At 44.0% G+C, this 21,284-nt stretch overlaps 1 long non-coding RNA gene across 1 annotated transcript in view; it reads right to left on the bottom strand.

Annotated features, from left to right (window-relative positions):
- The window catches only part of LOC104674469, a 162,523-nt gene extending 144,245 nt beyond the window's left edge, over positions 1–18,278 (bottom strand). The window contains exon 1 of the long non-coding RNA XR_004057978.1: positions 18,184–18,278. This is a non-coding gene — a long non-coding RNA (uncharacterized LOC104674469). The remainder of the gene's footprint in view (positions 1–18,183) is intronic.
- Positions 18,279–21,284: the final 3,006 nt, after the last annotated feature.

The raw sequence follows: 21,284 nt of genomic DNA, 5'->3' as shown, positions 1-21,284 counted from the left end.
TTTTTTTTGAGAGAGAGGGGGTCATTCCGTCACCCAGACTGGAGTGCAGTGGCACAATGACAGCTCACTGCAGCCTCAACATCCAGGGTTCAAGCAATCCTCCTGCCTCAGCCTTCCAAAGTGCTGGGATTACAGGCATGAGCCACCGCACCCAGCCTGGGCTCCATTTTTCTAGGCAGGATAGCCCCGGAAGGGAAAGAGTTCTCTGTCAAATCCTCATGGCTTCACAGACAACTTGAAAATATCCAGTTCTTTCCCATCTTATTTCTATGCTCACCAACAAAAGTTCTGATCCAAGTTTCATCCTTTCAAAAAGTCTACAGCTGGCTACAGCACATCTCCCACTGCCAACTAATACACTGGAGAATTCAATCTCATGTAAGCGTACTTGGCTTGGATAGCTTTACTCAGTCTCACAATCTCCATCCACCCTAAATGAATTGATAAAATCAAATTTCTTCACCTGCAAAGTCACACCTGGGAATCCGGATCAAATGGTACAGAGTTCCTCTCTTCCTGAAGTCCTGCCTGACAGGAATGTAACCGCCACTGCTGAAATGTTAACTTTCCAGAAGCATCTATCAAGGGCAGACCATCTGTCTCCATTAACCACAAGATGCCTAATGGACACAGGGAGCAATTCAACACTCACTAATTAACAAACACTGGCCTTCAAGAGAAGAGGCTCTAAGTACCAATCGATAACTTTGTGTTAATCATTAACAAAACAGAAAATAAACTTGGCTGAGTTAACTCTGAAATTAATTTTAACATTTCATGCAACATCTCAAAACACTGAGAAAAAGCAATTTTAAAGGGTAAATATCACAGAAGTTCATCATATAATTATATAAAAATTATCACACAAAATAATCAAACTGCTATCAAATAGACATAACTTACTAATAACAGATTTATAGCATTTACCCAATAAGGCTTTCTTCTAACCTTCACATAATCTTCAGTAAAATCTAAGAACCTATCTTTTAAAAAATATTAGGCATTAGAAACATGATTTTTTAATTGAAAAAATAGGCAGACATTATTTCTAAATGTTCATTTTCTCTTAGCAACTTTTTTAACACACCATCTTTTGTCCTCAAAAAACGGTATGCATAGACCAAGCATGGTAGCTCAATCCTATAATCCCAGCACTTTGGGAGGCCGAGACAGGCAGGTAACATTTGAGGTCAAGAGTTTGAGACCAGCCTGGCCAACATGGTGAAACCCCGTCTCTACTATTAAAAAAATAAAAAAATTAGCTGGGCAAGGTGGTGCACACCTGTAATCCCAACTACTCTGGAGGCTGAGGCACGAGAATCACTTGAATCTGGAAGATGGAGGCTGCAGTGAGCCGAGACTGTACCACTGCACTCCAGCCTGGGCAACAAGCAAGACCCCATCTCAAAAAATAGTATGAATACATCAACAAGGCAAACTCCAAATCCCAGTCATCATCTTCTGTACTTCTACTACACCTTCCTTTGTGCTTTCCCTTGTGAAATTCCATTACTTCCTAGATATCAGATTCCCATCAAGCCCCTACTCTCCCTACTAGCAGCTCCTGAAAAAATAACTTCTTACACCATGAGTATCTCAGTCCATTAAAAAGTGGCACAAATAGCAAATTTCCCTTTGTCATGGACTGAAGGCTTGTGTCTCCTCAGAATTCATATGTTGAAACCCTACTCCCTGATGACAGGATTAGGAGGTAGGGTCTTTAGGAGGTAATTAGGATTAGATGAGGTCATGAGGATAGAGACCTCAAGAATGTGACTGGTGTCCTCATAAGGGTCCAGAGAGCTTGCTTCTTCTCTCCACCATGTGAGGACCCAGGGAGAAGGTGCCATCTATGAACCAGCAAGCTGACTCTCACCAGATACTGAATCTGCCAGCACCTTGATCTTGGATTTCCCGGCCTCCAGAGCTGTGAGAAATAAATGTCTGTTGTTTATAAACCAACCAGTCTACAACAGTTTGTTACAATAGCTCTAATGGACTAAAACACCGTTCAAAACTGAAATAATAAAATTTTTCTCCATTGTCTGTGCCTCACGTCTCATTCTCCAAATCTTTTTAGGCTGTAAAGAGAAGTATGCTCCTACACGTTACAGAGCTAATAATGGTAACAACAAAAGCCTATGCGTGCTTCTTTACCATTTATTTCTGAATAAGTAATATATTCACATAGTTCAAAATGCAAAATAGAACATAAAAGGTATAAAAGGAGTATTCAGAGAAAAGTCCACCTGTCCCCCAGCTACCTAATGCCTTATCTCAAAAGCATGGAATATTATGGTTCTTTTTCTGTCCTTCCAGAGATATTATATCTATATACATGCAAATGTTTACAATTCTCTTTTTTCACATTCTTCTATGCCTTGTTCTTACTCAGAATATCATTGTACAGCAGATCAGAATACAGTGAGCTTCCTCTTTCTATTTTATGGCTACATATGACTCTTCAAATATGTGTAAACCAGTTTCTGTGGTTCTAGCCTCACCACACCAATTTATTCAATATGCGTGGTCCCAGACAAGTCTGACATTTTTTTAAGAAAAATAAACACTCCTTCATGTTTAAATATTTTTTATATATTAAGCCAGGTTATTGCATCAATACTAGACTTTGTGGGTGTGACAACAGTTTGGCAGGTATATATAGAAAACAGTCCTTAGCATGTATTTAGAGGTGAAATGTCATGATGTCTGCAACTTACATTCAAATGATGAGGCAAAATAATACAAATATGCATGATTACCACCTATGGTTCAAAATACACACACCTGGCTGGAACAAGCCAGCAAGCACAGCAAAATGTTAGCCAGTGAATACAGACGGAGGGTATACAGGTGCTCACAGTACTATTTTTTTAAGTGTGAAATTTTCAAAATATTATAAAAAGCTAGGGCAAAAAGGCTGTATTATTTCCATGGGGTCTCCCTCATTTGCCACTGTGAAAGAAAAATAAAATCTCAGGACCCCAAACTCACTATGCCAGAGGGAAAGTTAAGCCTGGAAACTGAATCACAAAAAAACTGCCTTACTTTTGTTCCCAAACAGCTGTAATTTCACATGCTTACTTTATCTTACGTAAAATGTAGATTTACTGAGCACAAGACGAATGCATAATCGACTTCTTCCCCCCACTCCTTTCTTTTCACATGTAAAAATGTAGATTCACTGAGCAGTACTAATCAGAGCCTCCCAAGAATGTAACCACTTGCCTCATTGCCTACCCACTCTCCTTTTTTTTTCTTCCCCTCCTTTCTCTTTCCACTTTAAATATTGAAGTTCCCAAATTCCTCTTCGGAAAAAGCACAAGACACAGATCCTACTGTGACTTGTGTTTCTTTTTCAGGGGCGCGTCCTCAACCTTGGCAAAATAAACCTCTAAACTGATTGAGATCTGCCTCTGTCACTGTTTGGTTTACCCTTTAAAACATACAGTGGTTCTTTCCCAACTCCCAAGCCTATGTCCTAACCTAGCCCAACCACTTCCCTTGCATTCTCCCAAAAGAAAACTAAAATGAGTTCTTTTTAGCTATTCTTTACTACTGGTCCTTCAAACTGCTCAGATTCCATGGCTCCCTGGAGTCTTCCCCTACCGCTTTGTCCCTTCTCCCTTCTCACCTAGAGCACTCTGCGCAGTACTCATTTACTGCACTTCACCATTTCATGGCCTAAGTATTGGGAACTCAGCTCGAGAGTAAGCACCTACAGCAAAAAGCCCTAGATGAACAATTCTTTTGTAATTCCCACAGCACCTAACTCATGCTATGTATATAATAGGTACTAAAAAAGTGTTCACTGAAAGAATGGTTTGTTTTGTTTTGAGACAGGGTCTTACTCTGTCACCCAGACTAGAGTGCAGTGGCATGATCACAGCTCACTGCAGCCCCGGCCTCCCAAGCCCAAGTGATCCTTCTGCCTCAACCTCCTGAGTATCTGGGATCACAGGCACACATCACCACACCTGGGTAAAGACAAAGTCTCACTATGTCACCCAGGCTAGTCTCAAACTCCTGGACTCAAGCAATCTTCCTGCCTCAGCCTCCCCAAGTGCTGGGATTACAGCCATGAGCCACCACACCTGGCCTAGAATGGGTTTTTAAAACAATTGTGGGAACTACTGCTAGGCAATGTGGAAAAGGTCTCAAAGCTCACTGGCAGTCTTCTTAAAAAAACCTCCAGTCTTTCAGCTTTTCTTCAGTACTTTAAACTCATCTCATCTTTCCTATCCTTCCACATTGTTACAACTGTCTTCTCTCTGCCACAGACAATACCAGATTATCTTACTAAGAATGAAAAAACCTGTTCCACGACCATAAATAAAGCAGCTCTAGAAGTTAGAGGAGCAAAATTCTCTTTAATTTTACTTACATGATGAAATTACTGTTGAAGACTGTAAGAAAGCGTAAACCACTTGAAAAAGAGTACCTCTGAATAACGTGTCCACGGGCTAGTCCTGCAGTTTGAAACAGGGAAGACCTGCCTTTTAAAGTGTGTTAACTTCGGTTAATCAACACAATGCTAGAGACATCTGAATACAGAGGCAACTAGCATGTTGATTCAGACAACCTGTGTTTAACAACGCAAGATGAAAAGTTGATTCACTAACAAGAAAAAAGGAATGTTACTAAAAAATAGGGATATCTACTTAAACTGAAATTGCACAAACCTACAATAAGAAGAATTGACACCTATTTCATTTTTTTTCACCTGATTATGTCATGGACTTCAGAAGGACCTAAAACTACAACCCTCCGAAAATTAAGATCCAAAGAGGTTAAACACACCTAGTCCAACATCTCATAACTCAGAAATTAAAGTCAAAGCTTGCTTGAGAACTCAAATACAGTGGTCTTCTCATGCTCATTCTGTCCACTTCACTTCTAAATTTCCTAACCTTATCTTTCTGCCCAAAAAGTACAGTGGACAGGGAGGTGGAAGACCTAACTGTGGTCAGCCATGCTGTGAGCCAGGTGTGTAAGTTTAAGTACATTGTCTCATTTATAAAATGAGAAGATTTAACTCAATGAGCTCTGAAGGCCCTTACAGCTAGAATATACGGTGCTCCTTGAGAATGGCATAGGTCAGTTGCTATTTAACACAAATTTCACTCTACCACTTTTTTTACATACCAAACTCTGTTATAGTTTAAGAAATTTAAAAATACTACTTTAACCCAAACAATATCTTTGTTTACCAAAAGTTTCCATATGTAGAAAGGATCCTGAAATTCTATATAGTTATTATCAAAATTTAGGCAAACTGCTCTTTAAACTTCAATCTGAAACCTATTTGAATGCCTATTCAAATTTGAAAGTCTAAACACCAATCTGAAACCTATTTGAATGCCTATTTAAATATCAAAAAAAGCTTGGGAAGTGATACATTTCACGTATCTTTTCCATTCAACCTGAAATATGTTACACTCTTCAGAAATAATTAGCACTGGCTGGGCGCAGTTAAACTCTTCAGAAATAATTAGCACTGGCTGGGCGCAGTGGCTCACGCCTGTCATGCCAGCAATTTGGGAGGCCAACATGGGTGGATGACCTGAGATTAGAAGTTCAAGAGACCAGCCTGGCCAACTTGGTGAAACCTCGTCTCTGCTAAAAATATAGAATTAGCCAGGTGTGGTAGTGCATGCCTGTAATACCAGCTACTTGGGAGACTGAGGCAGGAGAACTGCTTGAACCCAGGAGGTGGAGGTTACAGTGAACCGAGATCATCCCACTGCATTCCAGCCTGGGCAACAAGAGTGAAACTCTGGGCCAGGCACGGTGGCTCACGCCTGTAATCCCAGCACTATGAGAGGCTGAGGTGGATGGATCACCTGAGGTCAGAAGTTCAAGACACCAGCCTGGCCAACATGGTGAAACCCCATCTCTACTAAAAATATAAAATTAGCCAGGTATGGTAGTGCATGCCTGTAATACTAGCTACTTGGGAGGCTGAGGCAGGAGAATTGCTTGAACCCAGGAGGTGGAGGTTGCAGTGAACCTGAGATTATCCCACTGCATTCCAGCCTGGGCAACAACAGTGAAACTCCAGGCCGAGCACCGGTGGCTCACGCCTGTAATCCCAGCACTTCGGGAGGCCAAGGCGGGTGGATCACCTGAGGTCAGGAGTTCGAGACCAGCCTGGCCAACATGGTGAAACCCCATCTCTACTAAAAGTATAAAACTAGCTGGGTGTGGTGGTGCATACCTGTAATACCAGCTACTTGGGAGGCTGAGGCAGAAGAACTGCTTGAACCCAGGAGGCGAAGGTTGCAGTGAGCCGAGATCGTCCTACTGCATTCCAGCCTCGGCAACAAGAGTGAAACTCCACCTCAAAAAAATAAATAAACAAACAAATAAATAATTTGCACCAGCATGCGATTTTACAGACTATAATATCAGAGTAAAATTTGTCTTTAGTTTTGGACTGCTATTAATCAGGCTAAAAAAAGAAAAAAAAAATGCCTATGGTAAGTGTAGGATGTTTACTAGGCTATCCATATAAGGAACGGAAGAAAGTAAAAGGAAAAATAAGAGAAGAAACAGAAAGGAACCAAAAAAGACAAAAAAGGAAGGAAACTGAGTGAGTAAAGAACTCAGGAAAAAAAGACAATAAACAGGGAGGAAAAGAATGGTCCACAACTAGCTTGCTGATATGCCAGGGCCAGGGTGGGCCGGCATCCACAAAACGCTCAGATAGATTCCAGACGTATTCAAGTTTTTTGTTTGTTTTAATTTTGGACAGAAAGTTTACCCAGAGGAGACATGTTTCCTTGTGCCTGCTCCTAGACTCCCTGTTGAAGACTAGGAAGATTCCAATGCATGAAAAGGAACACAAGAGTCCACAGTCCAGAATACTCTAGGTCAGGGGTCCCCAAGTCCCGGGCTACAGATAGTTATTGGTCCGTGACCTGTTAGGAACTGGGCCACGCAGCAGGAGGTGTGCGGTGGACTAGCCAGCAAAGCTACATCTGTATTTATAGCCGCACCCCATCACTCGCATTACCTCCTGAGCTCCGCCTCCTGTCAGATCAGCAGCGGCACTGGATTCTCATAGGCGCACCAACCCTACTGTGAACTGCGCATGGGAGGGATCTAGGCTGCGGGCTCCTTATGAGAGTCTAATGCCTGATGACCTGTCACTGTCTCCCATCATTCCCAGATGGGACCATCTAGTTGCAGGAAAACAAGCTTAGGGCTCCCACTGATACTACATTATGGTGAGTTGTATAATTACTTCATTATATATGACAATGTAATAATAATAGAAATAAAGTACATAATAAATGGAATGCACTTGAATCATTCTGAAACCATCCCCCACCCCAGCCATCTGTGGAAAATTATCTTCCACAAACCAGTCCCTGGTGCCAAAAAGTTTGGGGACCGCTGCCCTAGACGACTGACCTGCAATGTCCAAGACCCAACATGTTCCTGAGGAGTAATCTTACCAGAGCCTACAGCTCTTACTCCAAAAGAGCATGATGATCAAAAAACACGCTTTAGGAAGTAAGATGAGTATTTACGCAATCACAGTTCAGTGCTTTAAAACAACTGTTACCCTCCAAAAACAACAATAAATGCAGTCAGAATGCATGCATTGCCAATGGATTCTCGGGAGCCACTGTGCTTTCCCTCCACAATGCTGACGGCTTTCTGGGGTAAGAGGCTGGACCACTCAGACACAGAATGAGCCCAGAATGTGCTGCCACTGTTTCCCACAGAAGAGCAAATGTTCTTCAGTTATTGCAAGGCATGATTTCTCACACAGACGATCACTTTTAAAACTTTAGAGCAATTCTGTTGTTTGGATATTTCTGTTGTTTAGAATCCCAAATAATATTTTATTTTTAAAAAACATGTATCTCAAAAACATTCTGCAGATGATATGAAACGACTAAACAGGGTACTGATTAAGCCTATAAAATCCTTGTTTCAAACTGCTTGTCAGGTAGTAACAAAGATATATGGCAAAGAACAAACCCCTATGTTTCTTTTTCAGGAGAACTAAATTAGTAGCAGAAAGAATCTCAATTTAAAATCCTTTAAAAAGAGGAGTAAAGGGGGATTTTATATCTTTTTCCATAAAAATAAGAGACGTGTAAGCACAGTAACTTTTTGTAAGCTAAGAGGCATAAAACAAACTACAGATTTCAAAGATAAAATCCAAAATAAACGGCATTAAAAAAAAAACAACTTTCATTTGCTATTAAATACCTGAATTTTCAGGCAATACATGCTAAAAATAGAAGAGTCACCACAAATTATTTTGGAACTGAGCCCATAAAAAGTAGGTCTTACAAAATTCTAAAAAGCTAAAAACTAGGAATAGCTAAAGGAATATGAATGACACTAAGGACAAAGGATTAAATAAATGTTCTTGGCATAGCAATAACTAATCTCTCTGGAAACATAAACAAAAAAGATAAACACAGAGTTTTAAAAATAAACAATATGTGCAATGAATGCATGATACATCAATACAAAAGCAGACACCAAAACAACTGTCAGTGGCCTTGACAATGGACAGATAAGTAGCTTGGTGAACATAACAAAAAGATTCAGTACTAACAAAAATGTCCCTAGAAATAGGACACTAGCACTTACAGTCACAAGCCACGCACAATTTTGCAAGAGAAAGATCTGAAGTGGCATTTTTTATGAGTTGTACAAGAATTGACAGAGGTATGAAGCAGGTTCCCAGAAACTCCCCTAGTGGTTTAAATACCATCACTGAAAGAATGACTTTAGAAGGCGACTGCGTACTTCATGGAGATGAAAAGCAGCAGAATATTTCACACCTGTGTCAGCAACTTTTCCAAAGTGTAATCCAGGTTCAATATTTGGGTCTTCTAACGTAGATAGCACAAAAAAAGAGAAGGGTGCCCTCCTGACCCATCCCTAACTCCTGAAGAAGAGGGCCAGCCACATGGCAGGGAGTCTAATTTAAGGAGTCCAAGATCGTTTTACCTGGGGACTCAAAGGCATCACCCCTACAGAGACCAGTCTTGATTACTGGGTACCTTTCAAATGCTGAAGTTTCCTGGGAGGATCTACAACCATACCACCATATGAATAATCTCAATCACAGCATTTTAGGGCTGGAAAGACCTTTCTCCACCCAACCTCTCATTTCAGATGAGCAGAGACTCAAATCTCTCACAGGGTTCCATAGCTACTTGACACTAGAAATCCAGCGGAAATATTGTAAGCAAGCTTGTCCAAGATGCGGCCCAGGACAGCTTTGAATGCACTCAACACAAATTCACAAACTTTCTTAAAACACTATGAGATTGTTTTTGCAATTTTTTTTTTTTTTTTTTTTTTTTTTAGCTCATCAGCTATTGATAGTGTTTGTGTATTTTATGTGTGTCCCAAGACAGTTCTTCTTCCCGTGTGGCCCAGGGAAGCCAAAAGATTGGACACTCCTGGAGGTGCAGCACAGTATCGAACACTACTCTACCTCAATACTTTTTCCAACAAACTACGTAAGACCAGCCACAGCCACCAGAAAGGGAACTTCCCACAGGAAAAGGAAGAAGAGGAAAATGTGGAGGAAATCTACGAGGGGGGTTCTGGCCAACCACAAGTCAGCATGGGATGTTGGACACCTGGCTGTGCAAGAAACAGAAACGTGAGAAGTTGGAAGAAAAGAGCATGAAGAGATGAGAGAAGGCAAAGGCAGACACTGCCACTTAAGCACTAGTCTTACTAAGTACAAGAAAAAAGAACTGTCATTAACATCCTAACTCTCTAAAGTACAGGAGCCTTTTTGAAGGGCTTGAGGAAGCGGCAGAGACAAACTCCAGGAAAGCCTGGGGAGGCAATCACACAGCAGCTCCCTGATTCACCAATTCAGAGGTGGTCCCAGCATCTTGTTAAGCAGACTGCCAACCCCAGCCTCACACTGTCAAGTCTGAAGGATTCAAAACAGTTTCACAGATTTAATTGCGAAGATTATGTCACAGATACATATTTGAGTCAAGAAATGAGTACAGATCTGGGTAGCAAATCACACGTAGCTCTTTTCAAAGAGAAAGAGGTGATCAAAATCTAAAGCTGTGTCCATGAAACACAGTCTCAAATCAATTACTCATATGCCAAATCAACTCTTAAGATTTTAAGGTTCAATCCTTTTATAAAAGCAGTGGGACAATATACAATTTCAAGATAAAACTAAAACTGGTAGTGTGAAAAGCAGAGAAATCTCACGGTCTCAGTCCAGCTTCATGGTCTGCACTACACAAATGATTTGTTTCCTAATCCATAAAGCACGCCTAGGAATAAGCGTCATGTGTGCCTTCCAGAAACTTGATTTAAACAAGGTAACGATCATAAAGCAATCTAAAAATGTAAGCACTGCATGAATTCTGGGCATAATTTTGGAAAGGCATTTGATATGAGTCAAATAATAGCACCTACCAATATTGCGAAGTATTCACCAGAAACAGAAAGGAAAACTTACTCATTTGTTATTTTCTAACAAAGAACCCTGTGCTATTGACTAGTCTTGACATAGTTGATATGTCTTTTAAAAGTTTTAGGACATTTAAAAACTTACAACATTCCATTTTTGTCTTCCCATTCCCTGCTCACCAATTTCTTCTATTTCTCTGCTTTCAGGTAAAGTTATATACATTTTCCTCAAAGTTTTAACTTTTCTTTCCTCTCCAATAAATTCAATCGTATTAGAATATACTGTCAAACCTCACTTCGATTCAACTAAGACCTTGAGTCTATCTGATTCTCGGCACCTGGAGTCTGGTTTGACATGGAATGCTTCCAGAACACCATCTGTCCTCCTTGAATGCCCTGGAATCTCTACCAAATGCCTCCCCAAGGCCTTCCCTCCCCATAAACATACACCCTAAGTAAGAACGGTGTGCTCGCTATGCAAGGGCTGCTAGAAGACAAGTCTCCTAGTAACCCCACCCCCTTTCCTACCAGATTCCAGCCCCACAGTCCCCTCATTTAGAAACTACAGAGCCACCACTCTTCTCCAAGGTCATCAAAATCAGGAATGACTGTGCCCTAACGTACTCATCCATGCCCCTGATGGACATTTCCTTCCCGCAACCATGATTCTTCCATGAGGCTGTTATCTTCAGGGGATGTCCAAGTTAATGCTGTCACAGTCTATTATGGACCCAAATCCATGGAATTTTGTCTAGAAAAAACTATGTCTCACAAAAATCATTTTATCTAGAGAGTCCACAACTATATAATGTGCTGCATTATACTCTGTAGCTGCATATTAAGAGAAGATCACATGCAGTGTCATGCACCTGTAGTCTCAGCTATTCACAAGGCTGAGGTGGGGGGATTACTTGAGCCTAGGAGTTCAAGGGCAATCTAGGCAATCTAGCAAGACTCCATTTCTAAAAATAAATAGGTCAGGCACAGTAGCTCATTCCTATAATCCCAGCACTTTGGGAGGATGGTTTGAACCCAGGAGTTCGAGACCAGCCTGTGCAACAAGGCAAGATCCCATCTCTAGAAAAAAAATATTTTTCATTTAGCTGGGTGTGGTGGCACAAATCTGCGGTCCCAGCTACTCAGGAGGTTGAGGTGGGAGGATCATTTGACCTCAGGAGGTTGAGACCACAATGAGCTATGATTGTACCACTGCACTCCAGCCTGGGTGACAGAGTGAGACCATTTCTAAATAAATAAAAGGCACTTGGTTAGATTTAATACAACATTTAGGTTTAAGGAATAGCAAATAGTTTTGTCATTTAATAACATCAGAAATACTTTAATATATTTTAACTGGGGATTTCTACTTTAGCTAAGTAGGAATACCCAATCTGAGTTTTAACAGACCCAATATTTTTGGAAAATATATGGAGTTCTCAAGAAATTCTAAATAAAATTAATTTAATCCATTTTAAACTTTTACAACTCAGTCTGTCATAGAGCAATTTTTAAATGACATAATCCTTTAGAAATTAAGCTAAAAGTGATGGGGGTGGGGAGAACAGGCAAAAAAGGAAAAAAAAATCACAGAACTTTAGAAGATACTGTCTATCCCAATGGTTCTCAAAGTTTGGCCCTCTGACCAGCAACGTCAGCATTACCTGGAAACTTGCAAGAAATATACATTAGTGGGCCTACCCTAGACCTCCTGAGTCAGAAACTCTGGGGTGTGGCCCAGTAAAGTGTGTTCTTCAGTGATTCTGATACATACCAAAGTTTGAGAACCACAGGTTCAATCCAACCACTCCACTGATGAGAAAGAAGTGAAGTCAGTAACATTCTCAAACTCGAACAAGTTAGTGACCTTCAAAATGATTCTTAAACTATATACCTGAATCCAAGTAGTCCATAGGATCTTCTAAGCAAAAATACATCCTGATCTTTTGTAGCATTAATTCTAATATCATTACTATCTACTCAGATACAGGCAAGTATTTTTGTCATGAGTAATTTACATTTCATACCTAAAAAAGGAGACTTGGCCGAGTGCAGTGGCTCATGCCTGTAAACCAACACTTTGGGAGGCCTAGGGGGCGGGTCCCTCGAGCCTAGAAGTTCAAGACATGCCGGGACAACATAGCAAAACACTGTCTCTACAAACAAACAAAAAACCCACAAATTTGCCGGGCATGGTAGCATGTGCCTGTAGTCCCAGCACCTCGGGAGGCTGAAGTGAGAAGACCGCTTGAGGTCAGGAGGTTGAGGCTGCAGTAAGCTGCGATTATGCCACTGCACTCCAGATCCCGTCTTGAAAAAGATAAATAAAAATTTTTTTAAATAAAAAAGACTTCACATGATTGACCTCGCTACAAAAATGACAACTCAAATCTCACAGGCTCTTTCTGTGTGGTTGGTTGGGTTAGCTTTTGTTGCTATTAGCAGTCGTGGGTTTTGTCTTGTTATGCTCGTGTTTTGGTTTGGTTTCAAGGGCAACAGCAGGAATTGACGGAACACGTGGTTGATATTTTGTTTTCAGTTCGGGGGCTTTTATTTTTTTTGCCCCACCCAAAAGGTTCACAGCAAAGTATTTGAAAAGTAAGGACTAAAGGACTAGGAATTGCTTAAAAGATAAGTCTTCCCATTTTATCTTGGAATATATTCTATGACTTTTTTTTTTTTTAAGACAACAGATTTGTATTTCCAATTGTGTTTGACTTACTCTATGATAACATTACTTTTCATTTGTGGAACATGTAGTGGCAGAATGATAGGAAGACAACATTTATCCTAGGAACAAGCTGTTGTGGATGAAGACAGGCCTAAAATCCAAACACACACAGCAGCACAAAGTAGGTTAAGTCTGATGCATAGTATAAACAGCAGACTATGTGTATCACCTCTTAAAGGTACTAAACCAAATATTTGGCTACAAAACAACCCCCAATATAGGATCTACTACACGAAACAAAATCAACAGTTTTTGGTCTTAGGGCTCTTATTCTATACATATATTTCAAAGCCTACTAGGGGTTATCTACACAATTAAATATGTTTCTGTTTACATTTTAAACATCCTGTTTGACAAGCTACAGTAACTCGGGTGCTAGGATTACCATAGAAAAAAAGTCATAGAATACATGAGATTTGGAAGCTGAAGAAAGAAATGTTTCCATTCCTGTTTGTCATGGTTAAGGTGTTTTGTCAATGTCATGCCACACTAGAGGTAATATTTCCAGTCCTTTTTTCAGACTCCATTAACATATACAAGTACCAAACAAACTTTGATTTTATAACCCAAACTTTCTAACATAGTTCAGTGCATGATTTTATTTTATTTTATTTTATTTCCTCTGAAGAAGTTATCATGGGCCAGGTGCCGTGGCTCACACCTGTAATCCCGGCACTTTGGGAGGCCGAGGTGGGCGGATCACCTGAGGCCAGGAATTCGAGACCAGCCTCATCAACATCGTGAAACCCCATCTCTACTAAAAATACAAAAAGTAGCCGGGCGTGGTGGCACACACCTGTAATCTCAGCTACTGGGGATGCTGAAGCAGGATAATCTCTTGAACCTGGGAGGCAGAGACTGCAATGAGCTGAGATCGTGCCACTGCACTCTACCCTAGGCGACAGAGAGACTCCATCTCAAAACAAAAAAAAAAAAAAGGGTTACCATGGATGAGTGCACAATGCAATAGAAACAACTACTTCAATTTGATTTATACTTCCAACTCTCTCTGTATGACCTGAGCACCAAATCTTCTTGTGACTTTATTTTTCACTCTGTCATCAAATAAGTGTAACAATTCATGCTACATATCTTACCAGAAAGAAATCAGTCACAGAGCTAACAATAGTACCTCTGGAGAGACTGCATTCCTTAGAAGAACTATAAAGCCAGTGGTGTAGTTACTGGTTACTTCTCTTCTCAGCTCCATGATACAGCCTCTGAAGCTAAACTGGAAGGCTCAAGTTAATTGAACATTCATTCATTCAACACATATTTATGAGCACTGATAGGTGTTGAACAGCATATTAGGCCTTGGAGATAACAATGGTCAGCAAGACAAGCACAGTTCCTTCCCCTCACAATGCATCTCAGAAAAGTACTGATTCAACTCATAGGACTTTCATTTAGTGTATACGCCAAGGGCTCACATCCATTTGTAAATAATTACTCGTAATCATAATTACCAATAACCACTCCACTCTGCTCCTGAAAAAGAGAGACCACATACACTACATGGAAAGCCACAGAACACACGAATGCTCCATAATATGAAGGCCCCACATAGGCCAAAAATATCACCCACTTAGCACCTTATAATCTCTGAACAGGAAGCATGGTGTTAAGACCTAGAAGATGACTGCAGACTTTTAAAGGCAGAATACCTTAGCCTAAATGATGACCTGTCAATTACAGGATTTAAACACAGACATATCCTCTGTAACTGTGCCATCCAATACAGTAGCCACTAGCAGCTATTTATATTTATCAATTAGATATTCAATTCTGGCCAGGCACAGTGGCTCACGCCTGTAATCCCAGCACTTTGGGAGGCCAAGGCAGGCAGATTGCTTGAGTTCAGAACCAGCCTGGGCAACATGGCGAAACCCCGTCTCCACTAAAAACACAGAAATTAGCCAGGCATGGTGGCAGGTCCCTGTAATCCCAGCTACTTGGGAGGGCTGCAGTGTTAGGATCGCTTCAGCCTGGGAAGCAGAGGTTGCAGTGGGCCAAGATCGCACCACTGCATTCCAGCCTTAGCGACAGAACAACGCCCTGTCTCAAAAAAAAAAAAAAAAGAAAGAGAAGAAATTCAGTTCGTCAGTCACACTTAATGTGCTCAATAGCCACAAGTGGCTAGCGGCTACCACACTGGATAACACAGATTTATAAATCATTTCCATCCTCTCCAAAAGCTCTATGGGACAGTGCTGCTCTACAAATACCTCTGTAATACTCAATCTGAAAATTACAGCAATGAAATGTGAAATGTGATGAAGCACCTGTGCTCTGTTATGGCACATCAAAGCATGTCCACTGGTAACGTAGTACTTCCTTCCCAAGTTAAGTCGAAAAGTAAAAACAACCTTGGCCATCTCTTCCAGCATATATTAGTAATCAAGAAAATTCACACCGTCCAATCGACCAAAGGAATTCACAAATTCCTTTGTTTGCGAAGGATGAAATTCACAAACAAGTGAAAAACTGATATTTTGCCCCTTCTTATTTCTTTGATAATGTGTTACTAGTACTGTGTGCTTTCTGTGTAAGTTTTGTCCTGGGGTGCTTTCAGCTCTGTTTCTAGCCTGGTAGCTAGTAGCAGAGAAGGAGGTGAGGACAATTCAGAATGAAGATGAGTGGTTCAGGAAAACACCGACACAGATAATGCAACTTAAATGGAAGTAAATTTAATTGTGACCAATGCAATAAACTTAAGTGCTCACTGTGTGCCAGTGATGTGCAGATAAACAAGTCACCATTCCCACCTTTGAAGAGCCCAATTTAGTAGTGGTGTTCAATATGTAACAAATACAATGAGATATGTTGTGATATAACGCAATAAGACAAGCATATATACAATGGAGAGATGACGCAGGGAGGGTATTTTTTCAATGGTTTCTGAGGAGAAATCAGGGAACATTTCCTGAAGGAGGTATCCAAGAAGCAGAAGAGCAAACTAAGCAGAGCCGTGCACAGGAACCCCAAGTGGTTTGGCAATGCTGGTGAAAAATGTGTTTCATGGTAAGGAGGATGGGGGTGGACAATGGGAGGAGGGAGATGGGGCTAGAGAGCTATTTCCACACCAGACCACAGATACTCACGTTCCAGTCATGTCTGCCTGAGTAGGTCTATAAGCCTTCCTCACCAAAACTGCAAGTAATACGAAAACCAATCCCCAAAATTTGCTAAATAATATACCCATGCCTGCCACAGAGGTTAACAATATTTGACAGCAATCAACAGGAATATAAAATTCTTTGTGACATGGTACTCTTAATACATATTGGCCACAAATACACTGTAGCTAGTATCATTTGTTTTCAGGGAGAAACCTCTGTTTACGATGAGTTTTCTTTGGAATCTCTGTACAGAAAACACTAATGAAACAAGACTACTCCCACATCTAAACGTCCCACCAGCAGTTTATCTGACCAGGAGACAAATGAAACAAATTAAGAGGAGAAAGGAGATGTAACAGCAAAGTTTCTGTACTCCAGACGAGTTTTTTTTTTTTTTAATCCAAAATGCTAATGGCAGAACTTCTGCTACTCTGTACCACACTCCACCTCTGGGTCCATCCAGCTGTGACCACACCACAACTGTATCGCATCCAGCAACCTAAAGCACTCTTGTGGTTGCTCATGTAAATACTTGGAAAATATTTGCCTCTTCCGGACTCTCCCCTTCATATTATACAAATGCTCAAGTCTCAAAAACAGAACAAGAAACTTCCAGAGAACCTATTCACTTCAAATTACGAAGATCCCCTCTCTCCTTGATCCACAATAAACTTCTGGAAAAAGTCGCCTACAGGCCTTAAAGAATCACCAAATGATTTTCCTCCCTTATACAAGCAAAGCTTTTCAAACAAAAATCTTAACAGTAGAAATGTACCCACATAAACAAGCTGGCCCTTAGACGAACATAACTACTACTATTCACACAAACATGGGGCCCTTAGGCAAAGGGACATTTTCCACGAGGCATACGTGGCTGTTGAAATTAAGGGTTCTGAACTCGACCTCTCTAGGTCCTAGGTACAGTCGTCCTCCCTGATTAACTCCGAGCTTCCACTCCTCCAACTGTAAAATAGGGGTAACAGTACTTTTACGAGTAGATCCATGCATGGGGAGCCACAGTATCTGACACATAGAGACCCCACTGAGTGACAGATGAATACGTGTTAGCTATTTTAGCTGTTTTTACTATTTTGTCCCTGAATAGGTATGATTTCACAAGTAGCTATTCCATCAAGCTGGTTACTTCTATAAATTCGCACTCTGCACCAAAATCACTTAGGGGGAAGTGGGGGTTAAAAATACACCGTCCAGGCCCTATTTGGATGTGGGTCCAATTGGTCTGGGATTGGGCTGGGCGTTAGAATTCTTTTTAAAGCACTCCAGTTGGTTATAACACGCAGCCGGCCTTCAGAAGCACACACAAATGTCTACACGTCCACAGGGATGTACACACCACCTGTAAGATCCGAGTTTTGAGTCCAGCAGCGCAAGTAGGCCCTCCCGCCTGGACCAGGCTCCCTGAAGCGCTGCGACGATGAACCTAGCACTGCTCGCCGAGAAGCGCCAAACCCCTCACCCAGAGCCGGGCCACCCGCAAGACACGGCTCCATCGGGGGTCACTCGCCCCCTCGCGCGCCCTCTGCGGCCCCCGCGGGCGCCGGCCCCTCCGGCCGGCTTCACCTAGCCCTCACCTCCCGCGCCCCGGCCCCCTCCCGCACCTGGCACGTGACTCGACACGCGCCAGCTGCACGCGGGCTCCATCAAAACAAAAACAGAGGAGGCCGGCGGGGCGGCGGCGGGAGCGCGCGGGGGCGGCGGAGAGCGGGCGCGCCCCCGCTGCCCGGCGCCGCGACCGCGCCTCTGCCAACCCGGCCGCCGCCGGCCGCGCGCCCCGGCAGGCCGGGGCGGGAGGGCAGAGAGCGCCACCCTGTTTGCCGCCCCGGCCCCGCCCCGCCCGCGCCCGCTCCCGGAAACGGTCTCCCGGGAGAGCGCCGGCTAGTGCGCACCCACCCGCGGCGGGGAACGCCGGCCCTGCGTGGGAGGCGCCCGGCTCCCGCGGCCTGCCGCCCCCGGCTGCTGCGTGTCACCCCCGTCACGACTCTGCTACGCACTTCGCCCCCGGCTTTCAGCTCCGGCGCTTCCGCAGACCCCTCACGTGGCCGCCGCCTCCCTGCCACGGCACTCCCCGGCGACCGGGGCTGCGGCCCCTAGCTCTGCGAGGGATCCCGAGCCTGTGCCCACCCCACCTCGGACGTCACCCTCTTCGGACCACCCAACCCACACCTTCCGCCTAGGGCGGGGCGCGGGGAGGACGGCTACGAGCTGTCAGGAGCCTCCAGCTTTCCCCGTGACGAAGCTCACCCTCGCCTTGATCGTCGCCACTCACCCAGCAGCGGGCTGCGAGCTGGAGCAGACGTTTACACCGAGGGAGGACTGGGGGGAACGTCTTGATTTTTCTCCCTAATTTGCCACACACAGGAAAAAACAAACAAACAAACAAAAAACAGCAGACTCAGCTCTACCCTTGGGCTGGCTTTAAAGCTTTTAAGCTTCCCACGTCATCCTACCCCATGCAACAGACTTACCGAATAGCAATGCCCACCCCACACACCTGCTAAGTAACTCGCCTTCTGGAAACCGGGGGCCCCACCCACCCCACCTTCTGGAAACCTGCGCCTGGGGTGGGGTTGAAGAGACACTGATATCCTAAAGTCAGAGGGCATGAGGGGACCGGCACCCCTCGCCCCACCCAGGCGCGCTGCAGCCTCCCGTCCCCGTCTCCAGAGTGCACCAAGGCATCCTGCGTCCCTGCCGGAGAAAAGAGGGAAGGGGCCAGAGGCCCGAGTTCCCGGGAGTCGCTGATTCCAGTGGAGAACCGAGACACCGTGTCCTTTCTAATTAATAAGCATGCCACCCCCCAACTCCAATCCCCCCCCCCCCCGGCCTTATTTCTTGTTGACAGCAAAGGTAGGGGACGTGGGAGAAAGGCGAGAGTTGTCTCTAGGTTCGGGATGTTGGGCTGCGCGGAGGGAAGAGGTGGGATCTCGAAATGGAAACAGTTCCCCCTCCCTCCCCCCTCCTCCTCCTCCTCCTCCTCCTCCTCCTCCTCCTCCTCCTCCTCCTCCTCTTCTTCTGTTTACCTCAAGTTTGAATTTTATCTGCGCAACATTAGCTGGAATGCGGACATTGAAAAAAAAAAAACACACACACACACTCTCTCAGCCCGGCGGCAGCTCCAGAGGAGCCATGTGGCATCAAGCCACAGCAAAGGGGAAAAAGTGCTCTTAGCAACACAAACATGGCGAAATCGTTCCCACAAGCCGGGTTCCCGCGACAGCCCTACCTTCCCCCGCTCGTCTTCCGAAGGTCCTGGCCAGGAACCGCAGACCCCTTCCGGGGGGCGGCGAGGGGGCCCCGGGCCGAGTGAGGGTGGGCGCACGGGGTGTGCTAAAGGGGAATTGACTAGCCAGCCGATCAGCCCCGCCAGGAGCGGAGGGGACGCCTTCTTCACGCCCTGAGATCGCAAAGGAGAGCAAAATTCCCATCCCAAAGTCCTGCGGGACCGGCTTCCCCACTCTACGAACTTACCCCAGGGCTGAACGCACGCTGCTTAGCTCCTTGCCTCGTTCCTTCCTCCCGGGCGCGACGAGAGGGGAAAACGATGCGCACGTAGATTTGTAGAGCGTATTCTTGAGAATTTCCCTGGGATGGATGGGGAGGAGCGGTGGAGACTCAGGAGACAGGTGCCGCGCTGGCCTGGGCTGCCGGCTAAAAGTTGTTCTCCGCGCGGTGGGCGGTGGGGTCCCCGGCCAAGGCCGAGGACCCCGGCTCCCTGCCCCCCGGCGTCGCCCACTTGTCACGCCAGGCTGCTGCGTGCGCTCGGCTGCAGGGGAGGTGGCGTAGTTTCTCTTCCTCCCACCTCTTCTCACTCACTTGTTTTTGTAGCCGTGGGCTCCACTAATGCTTTCCTCTCCACAATGTTGTTTCATTATATCATGTCCATCATGTGACACCAGAGAGGCCTCTCTATGGAAACTTAAAGGGGCTCCCACGTGACTGCAGCAGCAACAACAGCAGCAGGACTGGCGGCGGCGGCCGCAGCGGCGTCCGTACCTCCACCCACCGGGAGCCCCTGGCAGCATCCCGGAGGGGCTTCTGGCGCTGCAGGAGCCCAGATCGGGGAGCCATAGCATCCGGGAGCCGTGGTGTCTGTGCGTGCGTGGAGTCTGTGCTCATGACATAGGAAGCCGAACAGAAGGAGCGTCCTCAAATCCTTTCCTACAGTCACCAAACCCACGCTCTGTTAAAATGACATTTCGTGGCTCCTACTTTGTTTCCTCGGAGAGCAATGAGTTTTCTGTCAGGCCTGATTCAGTTTGACAAAAGTCAAAAAGAAAAACCGGATTTGTCCCTCTGCAAGTTCAGTCAGATCGCTGGGAGAACAGAAATGACAAAACAATAATAACAGAAATAGAACCAGGCATTTGATACATAATTACCATCACCACGGCTTTCAAGCTTTCTGGAATTACATTCCTCCAGTAACTGTTGATGATGCTTGCAGGAGGCAAAATGCAATGCAGTTTTTCTCTTCCGCAGCTATATTAGGGCTTTGTTGCTGACAACAGTGAAAACTTGTTTGTGTCAGGAAGTGAGGTACGGAGATATGACCTGGAAGGTACAGACAAAACCAAAGTGGCAGTTTTTGCATTACTTTTCTGACCACATTCTTTCAAATGGCGACAAGAAGGCGGTCTGCTGTAAAATTCGTGGGGTGTTTGATGGGAAACAAAATAATCAGAAAAACGTAATTATCCCTAGGCATACCATACTTGCTAGTCGCTAGAAAGTATACATATATGTATCTGTGTATACATAGAGAAAGCAAAAAGCATGTGCACTTTAATATTTTTGAGCCACTAATTTTGTCATCATTTCTAGCATTAACAAACACTTGGAAAGACTTACTCAAGTCCAGGGATGTGTGGAAACTCACAATGTTGAGTGCTGTGGGTATTACTGACTCACAGTCCCTTTAAGGGTTTGTACCATAAATCCCAAATTTCTGCCTTAAAGTTTTTACAGACACGGAGATTTTATCCTGTAAATCT

This window comes from Rhinopithecus roxellana, chromosome 6 (assembly GCF_007565055.1).
Source record: "Rhinopithecus roxellana isolate Shanxi Qingling chromosome 6, ASM756505v1, whole genome shotgun sequence".
Taxonomy (NCBI): Eukaryota; Metazoa; Chordata; class Mammalia; order Primates; family Cercopithecidae; genus Rhinopithecus; species Rhinopithecus roxellana.
The sequence above is the reverse complement of the archived record's forward strand: the minus strand, read 5'-3'. Positions and strand labels throughout refer to the sequence as shown.